This window comes from Tachysurus fulvidraco, chromosome 14 (genome assembly GCF_022655615.1).
Source record: "Tachysurus fulvidraco isolate hzauxx_2018 chromosome 14, HZAU_PFXX_2.0, whole genome shotgun sequence".
Lineage (NCBI taxonomy): Eukaryota > Metazoa > Chordata > Actinopteri > Siluriformes > Bagridae > Tachysurus > Tachysurus fulvidraco.
The window spans coordinates 23,777,985-23,795,045 of NC_062531.1; the positions used below are offsets into that span (position 1 = coordinate 23,777,985).

Below are 17,061 nucleotides of genomic sequence, written 5' to 3' on the forward strand. Positions count from 1 at the left end.
CTCACACACACAGACTCTCTGTCTCTCACACACACAGATTCTCACACTCTCTCAAACACAGACGCTCTCTCTCACACACAGACTCGCACTCTCTCACACACACACACATTCTCGCTCTCTCTCGACTCACACACACACACCCCCACTGCTGTTCCCTGTCTGTAGTTGTTACTAACGAGTGCCGATGTTGCCGTGACCATCTGTTCCACAGTCATTACGTTCCACATGCCTCCATGTGAATATTGTTTCACCCCCGTTTCTCTCAGACAATCTCGCTGCTCCTCGACAGCACTGACAGGTACCTATCCCATGGCATCCAGACACTGTACCGGCTCCCAACGTCCTCTGCGGGACGAAGCCTTTGGACGTCCACTGAGCCGAGGCCGACTCTAAGAATCCTGAGACATCTCCAGTTAGACTCTGTGATACTAAGGAGATCTGAAGTCCATGATCCTTACACCAATACAACATTTACCTGACTGTATATTACAATCACACCCCCAGTGTCACCCAGATGAGGATGGGTTCCCCCTTGAGTCCGGTTCCTCTCAAGGTTTCTTCCTTTACCAATCTAAGGGAGTTTTTCCTTGCCACTGCTGCCTGAGTCACCTCAGACTTACTCATAGGGGGATAAATACATACAAATTGTGAACTATTTATATCTACTAATAATCTAGAATTTTTTATTGTCAATTCTTTTACTTTTATTGTTCGTTAATTCCTTTATCATTAATTATGTTTACCTTCTGCTCTGTGTTTATGTTCTGTAAAGCTGCTTTGAGACAATGTCTATTGTAAAAAGTGCTATACAAATAAACTTGAACTGAATTGAACTGACAGGTCGCTGGGGTTAATGAGCAGACGACAGATTAATGATTAATCCCACAGGTAGAACAGCTGTTTTATGGAAGTCTGACTAGGTTTACATTCATAAGGCCAATAATCCTGTAACAAGCCTTTTATCACCTCATTTAGGAAAAGAGCAGCTGTGTGTTTACCTGCTTACATTTTACTCTGAAGCACTGCACTAGGGTTTATGTGTATCTGTATGTATATATGGGTTTATATATCTCTCATCTCTCTCTCTCTCTCTCTCTCTCTCTCTCTCTCTCATCTCTCTCTCTTATCACTCTTCTCTCTCTCTCTCTCTCATCTCTCTCTCATCACTCTTCTCATCTCTCTCATCTCTCTCACACACACACACACAGTCTCACACACACACAGTCTCACACACACACAGTCTCACACACACACAGTCTCTCACACACACAGTCTCTCACACACACAGTCTCTCACACACACAGTCTCTCACACACACAGTCTCTCACACACACAGTCTCTCACACACACAGTCTCTCACACACACAGTCTCTCACACACACAGTCTCACACACACACAGTCTCACACACACACAGTCTCACACACACACAGTCTCACACACACACAGTCTCACACAGTCTCACACACACACAGTCTCACACACACACAGTCTCACACACACACAGTCTCACACACACACAGTCTCACACACACACAGTCTCTCACACACACAGTCTCTCACACACACAGTCTCTCACACACACAGTCTCTCACACACACAGTCTCTCACACACACAGTCTCTCACACACACAGTCTCTCACACACACAGTCTCTCACACACACAGTCTCTCACACACACAGTCTCTCACACACACAGTCTCTCACACACACAGTCTCTCACACACACACAGTCTCACACACACACAGTCTCACACACACACAGTCTCACACACACACAGTCTCACACACACACAGTCTCACACACACACAGTCTCACACACACACAGTCTCACACACACACAGTCTCACACACACACAGTCTCACACACACACAGTCTCTCACACACACACAGTCTCACACACACACACAGTCTCACACACACACACAGTCTCACACACACACACAGTCTCACACACACACACAGTCTCACACACACACACAGTCTCACACACACACACAGTCTCACACACACACACAGTCTCACACACACACACAGTCTCACACAGTCTCACACAGTCTCACACAGTCTCACACAGTCTCACACACACACACACAGTCTCACACACACACACACAGTCTCACACACACACACACAGTCTCACACACACACACACAGTCTCACACACACACACACAGTCTCACACACACACACACACAGTCTCACACACACACACACACAGTCTCACACACACACACACAGTCTCACACACACACAAACTCACACACAGTCACACACAAACACTCTCACACACACACACACACACACACAAACTCATTCTCTCACACACAGTCACACACACAAGCACTCACACACAATCTCTCTCTCTCACACACACACAGTCACACAGACAAGCACTCTCACACACACTCTCTCTCTCTCACACACACAGACACTCACACACACAATCTCTCTCACACACACAGTCTCACACACACACAATCTCTCTCTCTCTCTCTCTCTCTCACACACACACACAGTCTCACACACAAACTCTTACACACACAAACACACACTCACTCTCTCTCAGACACACAACGCACACACATACACTCTCCCTCACACACACACACAAACGCACCAATCGGCACTGAGAATCCAGCTTCACTGTGTGAGATTTTGCAACAGAAACATAAAAAGACCACACGATGAGGCAAGACACAGAAACTTCATTCTGACAGATTTTTCTTTTTGCAGCTTCTGGGAAACTTGCTTATCGATCAACCCAACAAAAAAAAAAACATTCAAGGTTTATATATAATGATCCAGCCTTCATCTTATCTAGCGAGGCGTAACGGAGGTGAATATGATGACGGCTCCGAAAGCTCCGACTCCGTCGCGGCTCGCTGTTGTTAAAAGAAAAGAGAACGAAACAAAAAATAAAATAAAATAAACAAGGGGGAAAAAACCGCAAGCTCCATTAGCTATTTAATCACGTCGGCGAACGGTTCCCTACAGCTCGTGAATCGCGGAGACTAAAATCGATCCCGGCGTCTTTGGATAAATATGAAGGTGTAGATTCCTGATTGTGTCATCATTAAACTTTCAGCAGGAGACTCGGACTGATAGGACGGCTCGTTACCGCGGTTCATGTAAAATAAATAAATAAATAAATAAAGATCTGACTCATTGTCGACAATCTGGAAAGGGTCCAGGGGTGTGATAAAAAAAAATTACCTTCATATTTTCCCTCGATTATAATTACACACTGGACTCGAATAAACACGATGAATGAAACGATCGCTAGTGCGTCTGATACAGACCGTTAACATGACCAAACGTGGTGAGGAAAACGTCACGATCGGGGCTTTCGCTCGGATATTTGAAGCGCGGCCTTCGCGGTAATTGCAAATCTGGAGCATAGTAAGGCTGTTGAACGGTCTGATGAAACGAGGCTGAGCGAATAGAAAGAGAGAATTAATAAAGGAGATGAAAATGTGATTTTTATTATACATTTTATTATTATTATTTTACCTGAAATGATTCTACAATGTTTTAATACCCACCGAATTCGGGGGGAAAAAACGCCTACAAAGACCACGTTGCATAATATACATGCCATTTATATACATTTATATATTTCCCTCAGTGCTGCTACTTATAAAAAAAAAAAAAAAAAAAAAAAACCTCTTCTGCAGAAATAATGACTGTTCTGCCATTATCTTTTTTTCCGCCTCTTTACACGCTGCTGATAATTCGCGTCGTCTTTTCAGAGGACATCATAAAGAAGTGCTGCATTGTGCGCGTACCATTTTGGACTCGTTGACTCATCTCGAACCTGCGCTGCTTCACAAAATGATTGCTCGCTCGTGAAGCGAGCGCTGCGGCGGCTATCGCGAAGACGGCCTGGAAAGTAGAAACCGCATGAAAAGCGGCGTGACGTCGGGGAGCCATTATATTTCATAACGCCGGTGAGGGCCGATGAACCGAGCCGAAAACAAAAAACAAAACAAAAAACAAAAAAAAAAACAAGGAGAGTCGAGGCTGATGGGAAAAACAGCAAGAATACGCCTACGTGTGCTCACCTTCCGGCGTACGCGCTCACGACGTGTTCCCTTCGTGTGAACACTTACCAAAACATGACGGAACAATAGTGGAAAGGTCGAGAGACGGGAGAGATGGGGAACAGGGATGCGTACATCCAGCCTGAAATAAACCCCTGAAGTGACCGTCGTATTGCGAGACTCTGCTCTCTGTCGAGCGTCAAAGCTGTTAACTTCCTGATCCCAGGGAGAGAAAAAAAAGAAAAAAAAGAAAGAAGGTCAGGTGTGGACCGGGGAAATGTTATTGAACTCTTTTAGCCAATAAAACAGAATTTGTGCCCGTGTTGGTTGTGTGTACAGTATGTTCAGAAAATGTCATTCAAATCAATGCTACTGCACGCTACAGTGTAAGGTCATAACGTCCAGGTTCTATAAGTAGTAACGACGCCTGGCGACTTTGTCAGAAAATGAACAATCCGTTCACGGTGAAACGATAAACAGCACTTATGCCTCTTTTCCACCGGAAAGAACCGGGTGCTGGTTCAGAGCTAGCGCTGGTGCTGGTTCAAAGTTGGTTCCACTGGCGAACCTTCTAAGAACCGGTTTGCCTTTCCACCGGCTAGAGAGCCATCACAGCGCCGAGTGTGACGTCACTTTATACGTGTCACGTGTCCCAGCAACGTTAGCAGAGCAGCGGCAAACACAACAACAATGGCGGATGTTGCTTTACCGTTAATGCTCATGGCTTTGCGAACCTACATTGGCATCCAAACGCGGCGAATAAAACGTGTACGTGCAGCTCCCTGTAATCTGTATAAACGGAGGTTGTAATCGATAAAGTACATAACGTTATTTTATCGTTAACACAGGAAAAAGTTAGCCTTAGCATGTAGCTACCTACTATCATGTGTGCTGATAATGTATCATATCGTGGTAAAGTAAAAATGCATTAAACATTAGTAAACTTTAGGTATATTATCAAATGCGCTAACAGTAGCCCCGCCCACAGCCCCGGACACAAGCGGTTCTTAAGTCTAGACCAGCGACGTTTTGGTGCTACTTAAGAACCACTTTTCCTGGTTCGGAGCCGGTGCTTTGGCGGTCGAAACAGAAAGAACTGGTTCTAAATTAGGCCCTGGCTCCGAACCAGCACTCGAACTGCCTTGGTGGAAAATAGCCATAATTGGTCCTAGAGGTGCTACATATGATACGCGCTTGTTGCCGTGGTGCTGCTCCGAGTACAGAATTGTACGTCGAATCAGAGTGACCGGTGAACAGAAAGCGGACGCGATAAATCGAATGCTAAATAAATCTAACGCTAATGAGCTTCTCTTCATGTAGCAAATCAACCTTCATAGAAAGGCACCTCCTCGACGTAACTACTTCATCCTGCCATCGCTTCACTGCTGCTCCAATCAGAAAGCTTCAAAAAAAATAAATAAATCATCAAGACCATCAAGTGCTCGAGTCCCAGCATCTGAACATCATTGGTATTCGAGCACTGATATTTCTCATTACGCCTTATTTCACAGTTTAAAGGCTCCCTGGCTGGAAAAAAAAATGTTTTCGAAATAATATGCCTTGTGTAAAACACTACCCTGGAGCTGGAAGTGTTCTCGAGCCTGAAATAGGCACTAGAGCTGAAAACAATATAAAGCGGATTACGGAGAACTCTCGGCCTGGGAGGGACGGACGCTTGGAGAATTTGGGATTCGGGTTGGTTTTAAGCGATGGTGTAAATGCGACGTTTGCTGCTTACACAAGATCGAGAGTCATGGTGGGTAAAGGGCGGCGATATATAAACACCCTGAGATAAAGGAGAAATGTGCGTGACGTCACGGTCGTGGAGCCGTTTAACCCAGAGAGCGATGAACGGACAAATCAGCTCCTAAAAGAATCAAATAACATCCCTGCTGTGGCAAAGAAAATATGCCAATTATAATAATAATAAATCATTCATTAATTTTCTACCACTTATCCAAACTACCTCGGGTCACGGGGAGCCTGTGCCTATCTCAGGCGTCATCGGGCATCGAGGCAGGCAATTTTCCAGAGATGCCTATCAACCTACCATGCATGTCTTTGGACCGGGGGAGGAAACCGGAGTCCCCGGAGGAAGCCCCCGAGGCGGAGGCGGGAATCTAACCCCCAACCCTGGAGGTGTGAGGCGAACGTGCTGACCACTAAGTCACCGTGCCCCCTAATAATAATAATAATAAATAAACTCCGAATTTTAATCTGGTCACATATACGACACAGTACTGTCTGTGTCACAAACAGAAAATAAAAAGGGACTAAGAATAGAATTAGAAAGAAAGAAAAGAAAAGAAAAGAAAAGAAAGAAGAATGAGAATCTAAGCTGTGATGCTCGCGCACTATTCTACGTCACTGTGCGGTATAAATGATGAGAGTTTGATGACGTCATCCGGCGTCACGTGGGAAACAGCTTATGCTTCTGTTGGGGTAAAAATAAATAAATAAATAAATAAATAAATAAACAAGCCCTTTGAGACCCTTCTACAATTCATCCACCAGACGCTAGTGCTGAAGCGTTGACGCGCGTAGTACGTCTTTTGGAACGCGGCTTTACTTATCTTCATCGGAAAATCCGCGGTGATGTCGGTGTGTGTTGAACACGCGACGTTACAGATGTTGAGGGACACTAAACTGGAATCTTTCCCAGTTATGTTGGAAGGTGACTCGTGGGATACGAGCTTTCATGCAGGAGATGTTTCACACGTTCTGGTTAAGTGTAGTTAACGAGCTGGGACGAGAAAAACGCTGTTTCGTTCGTTCATTTGTTCAAGTCCATTATTAATCAGAAATGGAGGGAGCTTGGCTCATGTTTGATATTTCCTAACTTACTAATGCCAGTGCAAAAGTAATAGCACCCCCCCCTCCCTGATCACAGGACCGTCCTCGGTCCTACAGCGGCGACGTACTGTATCTTTGACCGACTCTTGCAATTATCCGTTTCTTGTCTCATATACGACCCAGATCTGGTCTAACAGGAGATAAAAAGGTCACTGAGACAAACTGTGAGGTAACTCCTTCTCCATAAATTCACGATCGTGAATAATTTTCCGCTTGTTATTCGGCGACACATTATTTAGCAGTCCCTCGGCAGGCCTGCTGAGGAATAAAGTTATCGACCTAATAATTTAATAACAGCTGAGACTGCGTGCTGCAGGTGAGGTGAGATTAATTCATTACACCTTTAATTTACTGAATAGGTGGATTTGTGCTCCGTGGTCTCGGACGATGCTGAAGAGGAAGAAAGAACGTTCGGTGGTCTTTCACAGTTGAGGAGGGAAAAAAACAAGGCCATTTCAGATAAAGCGTTCCTGCTCACGTTCCACAGAGACGTTTTTATTAAGATAAGATTTTCACTTGAATAATGCCCATGAGAGGAGGTGTATTTACTGCCGCCCGAGCGTTTGTGTTTGCCCATAAATCAGCTGCGTGCTATCAGAGTTCAAAACACGTGCAGCTTTTTCATATTACCGCTGCCTCAAAGTCACAAATAATAAAAAAGGAAGTTCTGTTAAAGTTAATGGACTGTGTATGAGATATGATGGAGAACAGGATGCGTCACCATCATGTCAAGTTCTCGTGTTGAGTAGAAGAAAAAAGAAACAAGAACGGAGAAGAAAAAAAACTCCTCAACCACACAGGCGACTGAACATGGACCTCAAAATGGAGTTCTGTATCTCTGGTGTTCTTGTTCACTAGTGTTCTGTATCTCTGGTGTTCTTGTTCACTAGTGTTCTGTATCTCTGGGGTTCTTGTTCACTAGTGTTCTGTATCTCTGGGGTTCTTGTTCACTAGTGTTCTGTATCTCTGGGGTTCTTGTTCACTAGTGTTCTGTATCTCTGGGGTTCTTGTTCACTAGTGTTCTGTATCTCTGGGGTTCTTGTTCACTAGTGTTCTGTATCTCTGGGGTTCTTGTTCACTAGTGTTCTGTATCTCTGGGGTTCTTGTTCACTAGTGTTCTGTATCTCTGGGGTTCTTGTTCACTAGTGTTCTGTATCTCTGGGGTTCTTGTTCACTAGTGTTCTGTATCTCTGGGGTTCTTGTTCACTAGTGTTCTGTATCTCTGGGGTTCTTGTTCACTAGTGTTCTGTATCTCTGGGGTTCTTGTTCACTAGTGTTCTGTATCTCTGGGGTTCTTGTTCACTAGTGTTCTGTATCTCTGGGGTTCTTGTTCACTAGTGCTCTGTATCTCTGGTGTTCTTGTTCACTAGTGTTCTGTATCTCTGGGGTTCTTGTTCACTAGTGTTCTGTATCTCTGGGGTTCTTGTTCACTAATGTTCTGTATCTCTGGGGTTCTTGTTCACTAGTGTTCTGTATCTCTGGGGTTCTTGTTCACTAGTGTTCTTGTGCACTAGTGTTCTTGTGCACCAGTGTTCTTGTGCACCAGTGTTCTTGTGCACCAGTGTTCTTGTGCACCAGTGTTCTGTATCTCTGGGGTTCTTGTTCACTAGTGTTCTGTATCTCTGGTGTTCTTGTTCACTAGTGTTCTGTATCTCTGGTGTTCTTGTTCACTAGTGTTCTGTATCTCTGGGGTTCTTGTTCACTAGTGTTCTGTATCTCTGGTGTTCTTGTTCACTAGTGTTCTGTATCTCTGGTGTTCTTGTTCACTAGTGTTCTGTATCTCTGGGGTTCTTGTTCACTAGTGTTCTGTATCTATGGTGTTATTGTTTTCTGCCATGTGTCCTGTCACGTGTTGTAAATAATGGGCCGAGATGAGCAATACGCAATTTGCTCTTTGCAATGAGGAATTCAGAAGGAAAAAAACTCCAAAACAAATAAAGTAGTAAACAAACTGTGGAAGAAGTAGGACTCCTCTCCATCCATCTTACATTATCTAAGCAGGTGGTAAAAGGGGCTGTGTTGGTTTGTGGGGAGTAAGCGAAGATTTGTTAAAAGCACAAAAACTTCTAAAATAATTTTCTTTATAAAAGAAGAGTCTTGATTGCGCACTGCATGAATAATGAAAGCCTTCACGGAGAATGACTCATGTGAGACGCCTCAGACTCGCTCCTCATAAATGTTCATCAGCGTATGCGAGAACTAGCCGAACCTAACCAAAGGTTTCAGAATGAGTGTGTAATTAAGACAAACACAGTCACTGATCTTCTCTCCTTCGAGGATAAAATGGCTAATAATGATTTAGCACTGATTTATTCAAGCTGAAGTTTCAGAGGCCACTGGTTTCGAGAGTCGCCTTGAAACGTGAGGCAGAGCGGAATCCACTAGCTGTGGTAAGTGTGACTGGTTGATGCTGCAAGCCCAGGAGTCAAACTCCTAGCGGTGAAAGCACATACTGTATGTAATGACTTTCTGAGAGCGCTGAATGCACAAAATGACACAATCCTTGAAGAACCGCTGAGCTGGGAACACTGGGATCATGATGTTTGTGGGTGACATTATGATGAGGAGGAGGAGGAGGAGGAGGAGGTGAGAATGTAGCCGGAAATTGAGGTTTATTAAAGGTGACGATTCAAACGTTTTCCTTTTGATACTCATCACGGAGATGTCACACTCACACGATGAGTCGTAATGAAACCATGTAAGTGTCAGGGGGCGCGAAAACCTTCTCACGTTAAAACGTATCTAAAGCCAAGCGTCTGACCTCGAAGTGACATTTCATACACAGCAGCCTACAACACCACTCGCTCTGCACTCGAGACACAGAGACTGTAACCTGAGGCTGGTTTTATGGAGTGTTTCTTTTTCACAAGTTCTGTTAATCTGGGGGTTCTGTTTATCTGGGGGTCTTGTATTTTTGGATGTTCTTGTTGGGGGGGGGGTTATCTGGGGGTTCTGTTTTTCTGGGGGTGGGGGGGGTTCTTGTTTATCTGAGGGGTTTTATTTTCTGGGGGGGTCTTGTTTGTCTGAGGGTTCTTGTTTTTCTGGGGGAGGTTCTTGTTTATCTGGGGGGGTCTTGTTTATCAGGCGGTTCTGTTTTTCTGGGGGGGTCTGTTTTTTTAGGGGGGTTCTTGTTTATCTGAGGGGCTCTATTTTCTGGGGGGTTCTTTTTAATCTCGGGGTTCTTGTTTGAGGGTTTTTGTTTTTCTGGGGGAGGTTCTTGTTTTTTGGGGGGGTTCTTGTTTTTCTGGGGGTTCTGTTTATCTTTGAGAGTTCTTGTTTTTCTGGGTGTTCTTGTTTATCTGGGGGAGGTTCTTGTTTTTTTGGGGTTCTGTTTATCTTTGGGAGTTCTTGTTTATCAGGGGGGTTCTAGTTTATCTGGGGGGGTGTTTTGTTAGGGGGGTGTTCTTGGTTATCTAAGGGATTCTATTTTCTGGGGGTACTTTTTAATCTCGGGGTTCTTGTTTGAGGGTTTTTGTTTTTCTGGGGGAGGTTCTTGTTTATCTGGGGAAGGTTCTTGTTTTTCTGGGGGGTCTGTTTATCTTTGAGAGTTCTTGTTTATCAGGGGGGGGTTTCTAGTTTATCTGGGGGGTTTTGTTTTGTTGGGGGGTTCTTGGTTATCTGAGGGGTTCTATTTTCTGGGGGTTCTTTTTAATCTCGGGGTTCTTGTTTGTCTGAGGGTTTTTGTTTTTCTGGGTGTTCTTGTTTATCTGGGGGAGGTTCTTGTTTTTTGGGGGTTCTGTTTATCTTTGGGAGTTCTTGTTTATCTGGGGGGGTCCTTGTTTATCTGGGGGTTCTGTTTTCTCTGGGGGGTTCTTGTTTATCTGGGGGGGGTTCTTGTTTATCTGGGGGGGGTTCTTGTTTATCTGGGGGGGGTTCTTGTTTATCTGGGGGGGGTTCTTGTTCATCTGGGGGGGGTTCTTGTTCATCTGGGGGGGGTTCTTGTTCATCTGGGGGGGGGTCTTGTTCATCTGGGGGGGGGGTCTTGTTCGTCTACGGTTCTAGTTTTCTGGGGGCCTTGTGTTCTGGAGGGTTCTTTTTTAATTGGGCTCTAGTTTTTAAGGTTTTTTTGAGATTTTTTGAGATGTGGGATTCTTAGTTGGTGCCATTCTTGTTTGTATTTTAGGCTTCTTATTTCTTTGAGATTTTGTTTTTCTGGATTTCTTGCTTTCTGCTGTCCCTGTTTTTCCTGGTGTTTATGCTCTCGATGGGGTTCTTGCTTTCTTTCTTTCTTGCCCTTTTTAAAGTTTTTTGTATTCTGAGGTTCGAGCTTTCTAAGGATGTTGTTTTCTGGAATTCTTGCTTTCTTAAGTTCTTAATTTCTGGGGTTCTTGCTTGTTGGACTTCTTGCCATTCAACACAAGGACAAAATGGTGTGAGAGAAAAGCACACAGTATAAGAAATACTGAACACTCAGTACACATTCAGTACACGAGCACAGTGTAAGGAGGGATTACCACAGAGGAACACTAACACAGCCTTAACCACAAGCTCTCATAGTCGACTAAGAATATGAAACGATTCATTCAATTCAGTCAAAAACCCAAGAGAATTAAATACAGAGCTGGACCAAAAATACAGAGCTGGACCAAAAATACAGAGCTGGACCAAAACCTCATATGGTTGTCTGAAAACCAGATTGGGCCAAAAGCTGCTGGTGGATACCACTGTGCTAACATACAGTGAGCAACACTGATTTCTAGAATGTTCTGCAGAGTGAGTGAGAGAGTGAGTGTGTGTGTGTGTGAGTGAGAGAGAAAGAGAGAGTGTGAGAGAGAAAGAGAGAGTGTGTGTGTGTGTGTGTGAGTGTGAGAGAAAGAGAGAGAGAGAGAGAAAGAGAGAGTGTGTGCGTGTGTGTGTGTGAGAGAGACTGTGTGTGTGTGTGTGTGTGTGCGCGTGTGAGAGAGAGAGTGTGAGTGTGAGAGAGAAAGAGAGAGAGTGTGCGCGTGTGTGTGAGAGAGAGTGAGAGTGTGAGAGAGAAAGAGAGAGAGAGAGAGTGTGTGTGTGTGTGTGTGTGTGTGTAACTGGCCCGGTGAGCCACACAGCTATCAGACTGAACACTATACACAGTGACCTTGTGGGAGATGAAAGGATGATTCAGTTCTTTATATCCTTCTGTCACTGTGACTGTCACTGATACTGTAGCTCCTCACTCACAGCTCATTATTAATCATCAGCCTGCGTTTTGTCTTCTCAAGCTTTTCACACCCAATAATTAATGCTGATGAATAATGTATGTAAATGTATTCTATATGTGTTTGGGGTGTTAAATATATTCTTCTTTCAGTTCATAACATTCCTCATACAAAACTTCACTTCTAACAAACTTCCAAACCACAGTCATCACTATAAACCTCTCTCTGTCTGTCTGTCTGTCTGTCACTCACTCTCTCTCTCTCTCTGTCTGTCTATCTCTCACTCTCTGTCCGTCTCTCACTCTCTGTCTTCCTGTCTCTCACTTGCTCTCTCTCCCTCTCCGTCTGTCTGTCTCTCTCTCAGACTGTCTCTCACTATGTCTGTCTCTCACTCTCTCGCTCACACGCACAATCAATCTCATTTTCTAACTCTCCCTCAATCTTTCACATTGTATCTCTCATATTCTCTCTCTCACTCTCTCTCTCTCTCTCACACACACACCCTCATTTTCTCTCTGTCTCAATCTGTCTTTCATTCCCTCTCTCCCTAATCACTCAGTCGTGTCTCTCTCTCTCACTCTCTTTCAAGCTCTCATTTTCTCTCACTCACTCTGTCTTTCGTAGTTCGTCCGTCTCTCACAGTCTCTCCGTCACTCTCTAACTCTGTCCTCTGTGTCTCGCAGTGTGTGCGCGCGCGTGTGTGTGCGCGTGTGTGTGTGTGTGTTATTGGCATTGTGTTTAAAGGCAGCACATTGAGTGTGTTAAGTCTTGTTTATCAAAAGCACAACATTTCTGTATTATTCCAGTTCTGCTGATAAAGACCCAGAATCCCAGAGAAGTAAAAAAAAAAAAACAAGGCGGGTCTGGTTTCCCGTTTGAGGACGACACTCTGATGATAACTGTGATAATAAGATTTTTAGTAGTGGATCAGATTTCTGCCTGCGTCTGTTTGCTCAAATCAGATAAACTGGAGCAAAAGAGAAGCTGAAGCACGGATGTAAAGCCGCATGCTTTTTATCACGAGTCTGGGTCTGAATTGATGGAGCACGTCTCTCCGTCTCTCTTTCTCTATCTCTCCGTCGGTCTCTCGGTTCTTCCGGACTAATCCGCTGATTGAACATCAAAGAGCCCGGACAGCGCACAAGATTAGAAATAAGTAAATAAATAAACAAATGAATAAATAAATAAGTGTGTTAAGATCCACTGAGGCAGATGGATGTTATTCATCATCTGTGTACGGATTTGATCATCAGAAAACTGCTGTTTGTGTTCTGATGATGAAACACCGAAGGAAAACAGGATCAAAGTGCTCGTGTGATCGTCAGGTGCCTCTCGCTAACGCGTCCCCCATACAGACGGAGCGAATTTCACCACGTGGTGAGGTACGAGTCACGTCCTAAACAGAAACGATGCTAACGAGAAGTGTTTATCTTCACGTCGTGGCTGTTTCCCGTAACGCAGTTCCACTAGCGAGCCGATCTACTGTACGGCGTGATGTCCCTGCGAACGCGTAACAAGTTTACGAGCCGTTAACTAGCGTCGTTAAAACTAGCTCGAGTAGCTCGAACTAAACGAGAAGTTTGAGTTTTAGCTCAGTAGGTTTTTTACATTCATTCATTTTCTACCGCTTTATCCGAACTTCTCGGGTCACGGGGAGCCTGTGCCTATCTCGGGCGTCATCGGGCATCGAGGCAGGATACACCCTGGACAGAGTGCCAACCCATCACAGGGCACGCACACACACTCATTCACACACACACACACACTACGGACAATTTTCCAGAGATGCCAATCAACCTACCATGCATGTCTTTGGACCGGGGGAGGAAACCGGAGTACCCGGAGGAAACCCCCGAGGCACGGGGAGAACATGCAAACTCCACACACACAAGGCGGAGGCGGGAATCGAACCCCCGACCCTGGAGGTGTGAGGCGAACGTGCTAACCACTAATCCTCCGTGCCCTCCTATTTTTTTTGCAACAAAACCTAAAAATAAATAAAGACTAAATTCGATGACGATTAATTTCCTACGAGTGTTTTATTCCTTTTTGTACCACAGCTTCGTCTTTGTACCATGTCAGTTCCTGATACCTTATGTTTCTTTATTTGTAATTAAATAAGACCAAAGAAAGAAATCCCGGCTCTTCGTGTTGCAGAGTAGCAGCAAAAACGTCTCCATCCTGAAGATCACAAAGTGCTGATGCTGAAGATCTTGCAATAAAAAAAAAAAATCTTCATATTCATTCTGGAGCGATAAAACAAACGTCCCTGTGAATGGCATGTTACTATGGAAACGGAGTACGTCACGCAAGCTGCGATTTCATTGGTCACAAGTTTAAAAATTGTGACGTCATCCTGCACTTTTCTGTAACCTTCTAACTGTATATTCGCTCTTTTTAAAAAGCCGTGCAGCTTCACACACAGGATTAGATTTAAACATCCGGTCAAGGGGAAAATAAATTAATTGGGAAAGCAAGCCTTAGAAGCCAAATTGGACTTGCACAAACAACTGAGACAGCATTAATCCCAGCTAATTGTGATTAATTGCCGTTTCTCTGACTGAATATATGACGAGCGCTTAATTGGACTTTTCTGTGAGAGAAGAATGCGGCGTTTTGTTTTGATGCACACTCAGCAAAAGTCCGGCCTGATCTCCAAAGCCCCGCATCGGTGTAGAACACACTGCAACAAAGACAGAGCGTCGCTGTCTCCATGACAACAGCAGCATCGTTCTCTAAATGTCATCCTTAACGTACTGTTCCGATCTTAAACAACGGATCCCAAAAAGGTCTGATTGTGTCCCTAAATCGATCGATCGATCATTCAGCCAATCAGATGTCAGCAGGGCGAGGCAGAAATTCCTGCAGATTCAGGTCAAAAGCGTCAGGTAACTTTGACACACTGTACATCAGAGACAGGGGAGGCCTCAGGGTGATCTCAGGAAGAGGTGGAGGAGGACAAGGCGGAAGAAGAGCTAGAAGAGGAGGAGAAAGAGAAGAAAAGGACATGAAAAAAGAAGAGGAGAAAGAGAAGAGAGAGGAGGAGGAGGGTGGCCCAGGATGAGGACAAGGAACAAGAAGAGGTGGATGAGAAGGGACAAAGAGGAAATAGAGGAGATGAAAAAAGAAAAAGGAGGAGGAGGAGGAGGACAATGACAAAGAAAAGGAGGAGCATGAGGAAGAGAAGAAGGACGAGGAGGGCCAAGGATTAGGGTAAGGAACGGGAAGGAGGAAAACAAGGGCAAAGAAAAGAAAGAGAAGAAGGAGGACTCGGTATAGGAGGAGAACGGCGAGGAAGAGGCGGCCAAGGGCGAGGAGGAAGAGGAGGGTAAATAGGGAAGAAGAAGAAGAAGAGGAGGCCAAGGACAAAGAGAAGGAGTATGAAGAAGAGAAAGAGGAAGACTAAGTGTTGGAGGAAAGGATGAAGAGGAAGAACAATGAGGAGGAGGAGGAGGAGATACAGTGGCCTGTCACGTTCTGAGTGACAGGACTAGATTTGTTTGATCAACATTAAACCCTTGTGTTATTTAGTAAAAGTCTTTTCCTTGCATTTTTCTAACTCGAGCACTTTATAAGACAGATACCGTCTGGACCTGAATCCGTATTTCACTTCCGTTTTAAAGCGCTAAACACTGGCGTCCGAAACGACGGAGCATTTTGTCGGCGTTTACACATCAGATCCTCGGCGTCCGAGTCGGGAAAACGCTGGCGTCAGACTGACTGGGAAAGGAACCTGTGTGCAGCCTTCTTTACCTGACCTTCCTTACCTCATCGCATGAACACACACACAAAAAAAAAACAACTCAATAATAATAATAATAATAATAATAATAATAATAATAACAGTAATAATAATTCAAATGATTATAATAAATCTTCTTATTATTATTATTATTATTATTATTTCCTGAAAATAACTGGTGCTCTGCAGGCTCCGTGTGTCGGTGTGTGATTAGGGAAGTGTGAGTTTTAAAATAGAAACCGATTAGACGTCGGTACGTGCAGCTTGACATGCGAAACACACACACACACACACACGGTATGTTACGTGCTGAAACACACTCGAAACCCATCACTCAGGTCCTCGAGTCGGAGAGCGTCACCGCATTCCGGTTGGAATTCATTATTTATCAAACAGCAATAAAAGGGTTTTACTCGGCCGCTGCTCATTACTTAATAATTCATCGGGTTCGACTGAGGATTATCGAACGTTAGAAGGTAGTAGGATCTGTCGGCCGGCTCGGGCGGAAACGTCGTACCTCGTGTGAAGAGGTGTTTCTGCGGGAGGTCGATGCCTCTCGTGTGATAAAGGGATTCTCGCTTCCGGGGAAAAAAAAAAGGAACAACTGAAAGACCTGCGAGAGAGAGAGAAAGACAGAGACGAGCGACTGACAGATGGACACCTCGAGCTCTTGTCTTGTCTTCTAAGACTGAACAGTGTCTCATTTTTCCCCCCAGAGTCCTAAAACTGGAGTAAGGCTGGGTCGATACGGCTGAAAACTGTATCACGATATCGTTGTTTCGTATCGGCCGATATCGATAATTATTGCTATTTTTTATGACCCATTTAAAATAAGGACCGGGAGAAAAATATTACATTTAAACATTTTTATTTGAAACTTAACCTTCCTCTGATCAGAATCCCCTCAGTTATTAAGACAGAAATGTCGACAACCAGGAAAACTCAAATAATTACAAAAGTCTAAAGTCACGATGAACACTTAACTATTCTCTCTTAACATATAAGGTGCTAAATGAAAGAAAATGTACTACGCTGCGGCTCATTTTCTGCTCATCGGTCGCCGGTTACCGAAGAGGAATCCAGCAGACCGGCACGAGACGACGATATGGCGCAACAAAACGTAATACTGTTACATGATTGGCTGTTAGCGTGTCACTCCCTACATTGCTAGGTTACCAGAGAGCGAGTGCCTTTGTTAATGCAACCAAACTCGCTTCGCAACCTCTGTTTCCCTACGACGAAGAATAAAAAAAAAAAATAAATAAATTTTTTAATTGATCGCGATCACGT

General features: G+C 44.4%; 1 protein-coding gene across 9 annotated transcripts in view; it reads right to left on the reverse strand.

The window, feature by feature from the left end:
- gpat2 (glycerol-3-phosphate acyltransferase 2, mitochondrial) overlaps positions 1-17,061 on the reverse strand; it is a 213,128-nt gene that overhangs the window by 154,235 nt on the left and 41,832 nt on the right. For 2 of the 9 annotated variants that reach the window (XM_047800022.1, XM_027151275.2), the window contains exon 3: positions 4,114-4,260. The exons of the other annotated variants lie outside the window; for them this stretch is intronic. The gene's annotated coding sequence lies outside the window, so the exon portion shown is untranslated. The remainder of the gene's footprint in view (positions 1-4,113; positions 4,261-17,061) is intronic. 9 annotated transcript variants of the gene reach the window in all.